Source organism: Nuphar pumila, chromosome 2 (genome assembly GCF_984573655.1).
Source record: "Nuphar pumila chromosome 2, dmNupPumi1.hap1.1, whole genome shotgun sequence".
Lineage (NCBI taxonomy): Eukaryota > Viridiplantae > Streptophyta > Magnoliopsida > Nymphaeales > Nymphaeaceae > Nuphar > Nuphar pumila.
Window position 1 is genome coordinate 101,541,387 of NC_143250.1, and position 9,129 is coordinate 101,550,515.

Consider the following 9,129-nt stretch of genomic DNA (forward strand, 5'->3'; position numbering starts at 1 on the left):
GTGCTGACCTTGGGGTGATTCGAGAGTCGTCTAATTAATCGTCCCAGGCTGATTCAACCATTCATTATGAGACGATTCTGTAACTCGGTTCTGGCCAGGAGCGATTCAGCCTTGAATCAAACCACCTTACCCGGGATGTTTCGATGTGCGGCCTATTCTGTCAGCTAGGCCAATTCGGGCATCCTGTCTAGGTCAACTCGGCCTTCAGTTGACAGAAACCAAGCTGGTTCAATTGCCATCCGACCGAGTTCGGATCGGTTCAGCCCCAACCTGCCAATTCATTCAGACAGGGTGATTCGAACGATGGTCTCGAGCCGGATCAAACTTTCATTTCAGAGCCAGTTCGGCCATATGGTTCTGGCCGATTCAGCCTCTGTGCACAAGGCCAGTTCGATCCTACGTTTTGACAAGATGGGCCTCTGTGCACAGGGCCGGTTCCACCCCGATGCACATGGTCAGTTCGACCCTCTGTCATGCAGGGTGCTGGCCTCACCAGCGACCCGAGTCAGTTCGATGCCCAGTCAGGGGCCGAATCGGCTGAGGTTGCATTCGGAAGGTGACAGGGTCTGATGACCCGGTTCAGCCCCATTTGGTTGTGGGGCTGAATCGAGTCAAATGGAGTACTCTGTGGGTCAGGCTTGTTATAGACCCAACCCACTGCACGGGTCAGCACCCGACTGTGGATTTTAGGGTCTGACCTGATCCGAGTTAGACGAATTTTTAGATCCAGTGTTGGGTCTGACCAAGTCTGATTGGTTGGACCCATGCACTAGCTATAAAAAAAAACATGAGGATCTTATTAAGGCTATTTGGCGTGCTTCATGGGTAATTTTCGGTTATTTTTTAGCCCCATGCATATTGTGGTTTTTTTATATTCATGTGCATTAATTAATATGCTTGAACATTGGTATTCTTTTGATTATGGGTCTGATATTCTAAATTGAATTGATTGAATTAATATATTGCCAAAGTAACATCTATTGTATAGAGCTCATTTTATAATATTGTGACATTTATATGTTTGTGGTTCATGTGAATAGTGATCGGCCCAAAGAAAGATTACTATTTAGTTGAACCTAAATATATATATATATATATATATATAAATATGAGACAATTGTATGATTTTTCATGTGAATAACGAGTTGGTCCAAAGAAAGACTCATTGTTTGATAGGACTAATTGTTCATGTTTGATTACTGTTTTGAGAGTATCACTTACAAGTTGATATTTCTGTCAAAAGACTAAATATCAATGTTGTGCTGGGTATCTTGTGATTGGGTTGACCACTGTTTGAATATGTTATTTTAGGTTAATGAATGTGAAAATGTGTATATTAATTGTGAGCTTGTTTTGTTATTGATTCAGTTAATACCTTTGCTTCTATGATATTTGCAAATATTAATTCAATCCCTATTTTGAGCGATTCTAATTTCAAAAACTGGAAATAGAATGTTATGATGGTTCTCGGATGTATAGATTTGGATCTTACACTTCAAGAGGATCAACCATGTGCTCTTACGAATATGAGTGCCGCTGAGGATAAAAGAAACTTCAAGCGGTGGGATCGATCCAATCATATGAGTCTCGTGATCATGAAATGTGCAATTCTTGAATCCTTTAGGGGCACTATATCCGAAGAGGTAAATGTCAAAAAAGTTTCGTGAAGAAATAGAAAATTATTTTGCTAAAAGTGAAAAGGCTGAGACAAGCACTTTCTTTTTGAGTCTTGTTTATATAAAGTATAAAAGAAAATGGAACATTAGGAAATACATTATAGAAATGTCCCATCTTACTTTAAAACTAAAGGCACTAAAGTTAGAGTTGTCTGAGGATTTGCTCGTGCACTTAGTTTTAATATCCCTTCCTGCATAATACAATCAGTTATAACTGTCAGAAGGAGAAATTGACTCTTAATGAACTCATTTCACAATGTGTGCAAGAAGATGATAGGTGAAACAAAAAAAAAAGTGTTCATTTGGCAGTAGCCTCTAAAAACAAGTTTAAGAAAAAAAAAGAACTAAGGAGGCTGTAGTGGACCCTTAATCGCAAATAAAACAAAAAAGACATCAGGACCCAAAGTCTAGTTGTTTCTTTTGCAAAGGGGAGAGTCACATGAAGAAGGATTGTACAAAGTATCATGTTTGGCATGAAAAGAAAGATACACTTCTTACTTTGGTTTGTTCTGAAGTTAATTTAACTTCTGTGCCCGAACACACTTGGTGGATGAATTCTGATGCTACCACTCACATAAATGTGTCTATAAATGATTGCCTAAGTTGTCGACCTCTGATTGATGCTGAAAGATTTATTTATATGGGCGATGACAAATCAGTTCAAGTTGATGCAATAGAGACATTTAGGTTGCTTTTAAAGACTAAGAATTATTTAGATTTGAAATAAACATTTATTATGTCATCTTTTAGGCGGAATTTGGTTTTTATTTTTACTTTAGACAAATATAGTTATTCTTGTTTATTTAGAAATAATAAATTTAAATTGTTTCTTAATTCAAATTTTATTGGGACTAGTTCTTTATCTACGGTTGATAACCTTTATTTGCTTAATATTACTGCTTTATATAATGAAACCTTGCATTTAAGTTCTTGTGGTACAAAATAGAAATTAACAAATAAGAATTCTGCTTTATTATGACATAAGCACTTAAGTCATATTTCTAAATAAAGAATTGAAAGACTTGTGTCAAATGAGATTCTTGATTCCCTTGATTTCACCAACTTTCAAGTTTGTATTGAGTAAATAAAAGAGAAATGAACAAACATAAGAAAATTAAGAGCCGAAAGGAGAACAAACATCTCAAAACTAATTCATACATATATTTATAGGTCCTTCTCTACGGCTTCTTAGAATGGTCAATAATATTTTATTACATCCATAGATGACTATTCTCGTTATGGGTACCGATATTTAATTCATGAAAAGTCTCAGTCCCTGGATGTGTTCAAATCTTTTAAAGCTGAAGTTGAAAACCAACTTGGCAAAAGAATTAAGGTCATCAGATCTGACTGTGGCGGTGAGTACTATGATAGATATGATAGATCAAGCGAACAACGTCCAGGGCCCTTTGCTAAATTCCTAGAAGAGCGTAGGATCGTCCCTCAACATACCATGCCATGCACTTCTAGCATAAATGGTATTGTTGAGAGACGAAATAGGACCCTTAAGGATATGGTAAGGAGTATAATTTCTCATTCTACCTTACTAGAGTCCCTCTGAGGAGAGGCATTAAAGATTGCATCTTATGTTTTGAATAGGGTATTACCTAAAGCAGTAACCAAGACCCCATATAAATTATCGATAGACAAAAAGCCTAGTATGAAACACTTTCATATTTGAGAATGTCCAGTTGAGGCTAGGCCCTACAGGCCATATGAAAAGAAACTGGATTTCAGAACGGTTAGCTGCTACTTTGTTGGGTATTCTGAAAGATCCAAGGACTATAAGTTTTATGACCTTGCAAATAAGTCATTTTTTGAAACAGAAAATACTTATTTCTTTGAGGGTGCTGAGTTTGGGGGTAGTGATAAGTTTAAAGACATTGCTTTTGATGAAGAGTCTCTTTCTCTTCCTACAATTGTGGTTGATAATGATCAAATTTTTATTCCTAACATTGTTCCCACAAATCTAGATCAAGGCGATGTTTTAGATCTCTCTATCCAAAATCAAGTTTTTACTCTTGAAGTACAAACTCAATAAGATAAGATGGTCCAATTAGCTTTCATCAAGCTACACAAATTTTTAACTCTCAAAAGTGCATTAATGCAATGCATGAGGAGATTAAATTCATGAGGGACAATGACGTGTGAGATCTTATCTCATTACCTAAAGGTGTGAAACCCATTGGTTGAAAATATATATTTAAAACAAAAAAGGATTCAAAGGGTAATGTGAAAAGATATAAGGTTTGTCTTGTTGCAAAAAGATTTACTCAAAGAAAATGCATTGACTACACAGAGACTTTCTCTTCAGTTTATACGAAAGACTTTTTTAAGATTATGATGACACTTGTAGCTCATTATGATCTGGAGCTACATCAGATGGACGTTAAGACTACATTCCTTAATGGTGACATTGATGAGACAATATATATGGTCCAACCAGAATATTTTATTTGAAGCAATGTCAAGAAAATAGTTTACAAATTAAAGAAATCCATTTATTGACTTAAGCAAGCTTCCCATCAGTGGTATCATAAATTTTATTAAGTTGTCCTCTCATTTGGTTTTGAGATGAATATGGTTGATGAATACATATACCATAAGTTCAGTGAGAGTAAATATATTTTTCTAGTTTTATATGTTGATAACATATTGCTTGCTAGTAATGATATAAACATACTGCACAAAACCAAGAGATTTCTGACAAAGAAATTTGAAATGAAAGATCTTGTTGATGCCTCTTTTGTATTAGGAATCCAAATACATCGAGACTATTCTCGGGGTATTCTTGGATTATCATGAAAGAGCTATATCAAAAGAATTCTGGATAAATTTGTTATGAAGGACTGTAAACCAGGTGATACTCTTGTTGTTAAGGAAGACAAGTTTAGTCTCGCCGAGTGCCCCAAACAACAATTTAAAATTAAGGATATGAAACATATTACCTATGCATATGTTGTGAGGAGTCTTATATATACTCAGGTATGTACATATCCGGATTTAGCATATATTGTTGGGATGTTAGGCAGATATCTTAGTAACCCAGGTATGGATAATTGGAAAGCAGCCAAACGGGTTATGCGGTATTTATAAAGAACAAAAGATTACATGCTCACATAAAGAAAGTCAAATACGTTGGAGATCATTGAATATTCTAATTCTGACTTTGTTGGATGCCAAGACAATCGCAGATCCACGTCAAGTTATATTTTTCTGTTAGTCAGAGGAGCTATTTTCTAGAAGAGTGCCAAGCAGACACTCGTTGCTTCTTCTATTATGGCAGCATAATTTGTGGCCTGTTATGAGGCATCCAATCATGGAACACAGTTATGTAATTTTGTCATAGGGCTGTAAATTTTAGATAATGTTGAGAGACCGCTAAAGTTATTTTGTGACAATAATTCAGCAGTGCTATATTCTAATAACAATAAAAGCTCATCGAAGTCAAAGCATATTGATATTAAATTCCTTGTTGTTAAAGAAATAATACAGAATAGTCAGATATCGATAGAACATATTGACACAAACTCCATGATTGTGGATTCGCTTACTAAAGGTTTGACACCCAAGGTCTTTCACGAGCATACTACTCGGATGGATGTTTTATCATTTTATGATATGCTGGTTTAATGAGAGTTTGTATTTGAACGTTCTATAATATAATAAAGTTTCTTCAGAATAAAGTTAAAGTTTCGGTTTCATTCTGTACTCATGTTTTAATCTCACTAAAGTTTAAGGAAGGACCAATTGAAAATTGGCATGTTTGGATCACATTACATGTAATTTTCATGCTTTACATTCATACTTGATCCATGTCATTTGATTATGTCAATATACGTGATCATTGATGGGTCCAATTACATTAATTTGTAATGAAGACCGCTTTGGTTCTATGTTGACATGATCAATAGACCATATTGGTAGAGATATCAATTGATAAGACAATTTTTTTTTGAGCTTATAAGGTTATAATGTGTAATTATAAAGTTATATATGTGACCCAAGTGAGAGATTGTTGAGAAAAATTGTGTGAGCCTACATATGACAAATCATACATTATAAGTTATCTATGGTCCAGGCCCAGTTTACGTGATCTGATTAGGTTGGGCCATATGATATCTCATATGGTATGAACTTATGTGAAGAAACCTCTTATGCACTTATCGGTCTTTTTCTTATTCTATGATGGACTAATTGGAAAGAGACTTCCAGGTGGTTACAATTAGGTTATGGTCCCCAAACCATATATATTGGCCTGCTCTTTAGACTTTCTATCAAGAAAAGAGAAACAAGTCTCTCTCATAAGGTTCAGAGAGAGGAAAAAGGGGTTGCGTATATAGGTTCTGTAAGATAATACCTGTCAACAATTTACCGGAGTGCCAATGGATTTAGGTACACTTTCACATTAAGATTCAATTTATGTTTTGTTTTCAATGATTTAGCGTGAACATGAATAGCGATCATTTTAGTTTTTTTTTTTTGGTAGATTTCAATTCCTATGTAGCATTCTTTAATTAAAGTTAAACCAAACAGAATTAAAACATAGGCACCGAGGGCAAGGGTCCTAGCTTTGAAGTTTTATGGTTATAAAACAAAGACCGTAGGTATGGCAGGCTGAGCTAGCGTGATTAGGTGTTACTGCCAGGTGCGGTTTTTTGGGGTTATAAATAAAAAACAGAATTAAAAATGCAGGGTCTTTTAAATATTTAAATTAATAAAATCACACGCAAGGAAACCACTGAAGTTCTTGGCATTTGGAGTTGTAGTTTTCAACTTTAATTACTATCGATGTTTCATGTCTAATAAGTATTTTTTACCTCTTTAAGGCCATCGTTGCCACTTAATCACACTACAAGAAAATTGTTAATTAGCGACGGAAATTTGCGACAGATTAGCTAGAAAAAACTTTCTTCATGAATCTGTCGCTAAGTAGCGACGGATTAGCGATGAAAAACTTTCATCGCTAAACCGTCGCTACTTAGCGACGGATTAGCGACACCAATTTTTTTGTCGCTAATTCTCAATATAAAAAAACATTTTAGCGACGAATTTCGCGAGGGAATTTTTCCGTCGCTAATTAGCGACAGATTAGCAACAGAAAAATTCCCTCGCGAAATCCGTCGCTAATTTTCGATTTAAACCGAGCGCGAAATTTTCCCTCTCCCCATTCGAAATTTAAACTGACCTCGCTCGATTTAAACCGACTTCGGATACTGAAGCAAGGAAACGAGAGAGAGAGAGAGAGAGAGAGAGAGAGAGAGAGAGAGAGAGAGAGAGAGAGAGACTAATCCGGCTTCAGACTCATCGGTCTCATCGACGACGAGGAACTCCACGACGCCGAGTCAGAGGTGAGAGAAGAGGATGAGAGGGAGCTCGTGATCGGCCTTCCTCGCTCTTGGGGTGGTTGGAGCGCTTGACCTCCTCGGCACCGAAAGCCACATTGTAGAAAGCGACGGCATCGGCCGACCTTAGCGCCTGAACCACGAGCTTCGGCCTGAGCGTCGAGAACTTCGCAGCGGATTCGCCACCGTTCTCTGCTCCGCTCCCGTTCTGGTGCTCCCCTCCTTCATGCGTCATCTCTCACTTTCCCCTTCCCCCGAATACACGAAATGAAACCCTAGAAATGGAACCACAACAAAGAAGAGGTAAAGCGAATGCACAAAAATGAAGAAGAAAAAAAAAATACGAACTAAGCAAACGCCGGTTCATAGAGGACGGCGACGCCGGAGAGCACACTACTTAGCGACGGATTTTTTTTTTATTTTGTTTTTAAAATTTAGCGACGGATAATGTTCGTCGCTAATCTATCGCAAATTAGCGACGACAGTAACGACATATAAGGTTTTCCACTAATTAGCGAGCAAAAATTCGTGATGGACGCTATCCATCGCTAAACAGTTTAGCGATGACTTAGCGACGGATTAGCGATGGATACCGTCCGTCGCTAATCCACGATTTTCTTGTGGTGTCACCATCATCATCATCATCTTCTTCATTATTATCATTATCATGACCATCATCCCTTGCCCATCTAAGAGAAATCTGGTATTATGATGATACGTTTCTTATAATTATATGGTCAAGCATTATCTTTACAAGAGGGTGATCCCATGTTGTAAATCTGGTAGGGTCTGCCCTGAATCTGTTATTATGATGATATGTTTCGTATAATTTTATGGTTATTTACAAGTGGGTGATCTTGGGTTTGAATGAGCTCATGATGTGAGTGGGCTATGCCCATGAGACATGCACCTGGTTGGATCAAACCCAACTCAGACCTAATTGTCAGATCCAATAAGGTATAGAAATGGATATGTCCAGGCCATACCTGATCCGTGCATATAAAGGTTAATTTACCGCAGGGCTAGTCAGGGGCTGTCAATGGATCAGATATCTGACACTAGAATGTACCAGAATCAACCCCAATAAGGGTTCAGGTCATGTCGGGTCGGGTGGTGAAAATGGGACCCCAAATACAACCCATATAATTTAAAGTGTGTTCAAAATGTACATTTTGATTAAGAACATATGTGAAGCACTCAGATCAGGAATGGGTGGGGTCAGATATCCAATCTGAATTGGATATTATTGGTGTTGGGTTCTGGATAAACCAAATAATATTCGAATTGGTAGTTTTATGTCCATACCTGGAAATGTGGATATGAGTGGACGGGATGCTAGATGCAGATCCGATACTGATGTCTAGCATTCCTGATTGATTCGGGTGCGCAATGGATCAGGCAGCACAGTAAACCTATCGGGCTTGGGACATCTTATGATGGGTTTGGATCAGGATTTTAGGCCCTGACTCGTTTAATAACGAGTCAGGTCTAGGTTGACCTGTGGGTTAGTGATAAGTAGTATTGAGAAATTTCTTGGATGGTATCCAAGTCCACTACTACAAATATCTGGATAGGGTAGGAAAGTTAGTGCCAAGTAGGGTTTAGAAATTTCACACCAAATCTGGGTCCAACTGGAGGATCTGATTACGATCTACAATTTTAATGTGAAAGCCCTAAAAAATATTACTTTACTAGGTCCGGTACTATTCTGGCTAACGTTATCTTTATATAACCCGGGTATGGTGTTGCCTTTGATAGATACAATCGGACTCGGATCAGGACCCAATACCAGACCTTGAAGTCGGATATGCATTTGAACCCATTCAGGCCCAGTGAATATCCGGCCCACTGAGACCTCTACTCTATCAAGTAGGGGTGTCAACGGGTCCGGTTTGGTTCGGACCCAGGTATAATCAGAATTGGAGTAGATTTTTGGGTATGGTATCGGGTCCTCACCCGGGTCTAATCGGGTTCACTATAAGAAAAACCATACCCAGACCCGATAAGAACTACATGAACCAAACCCGGACCATATCCGGTAAAACCATATTTTTTTATCATTTTTGCATTGAAAATTTGTGGATCTTAAACAGAACTCGGGTCAGGTC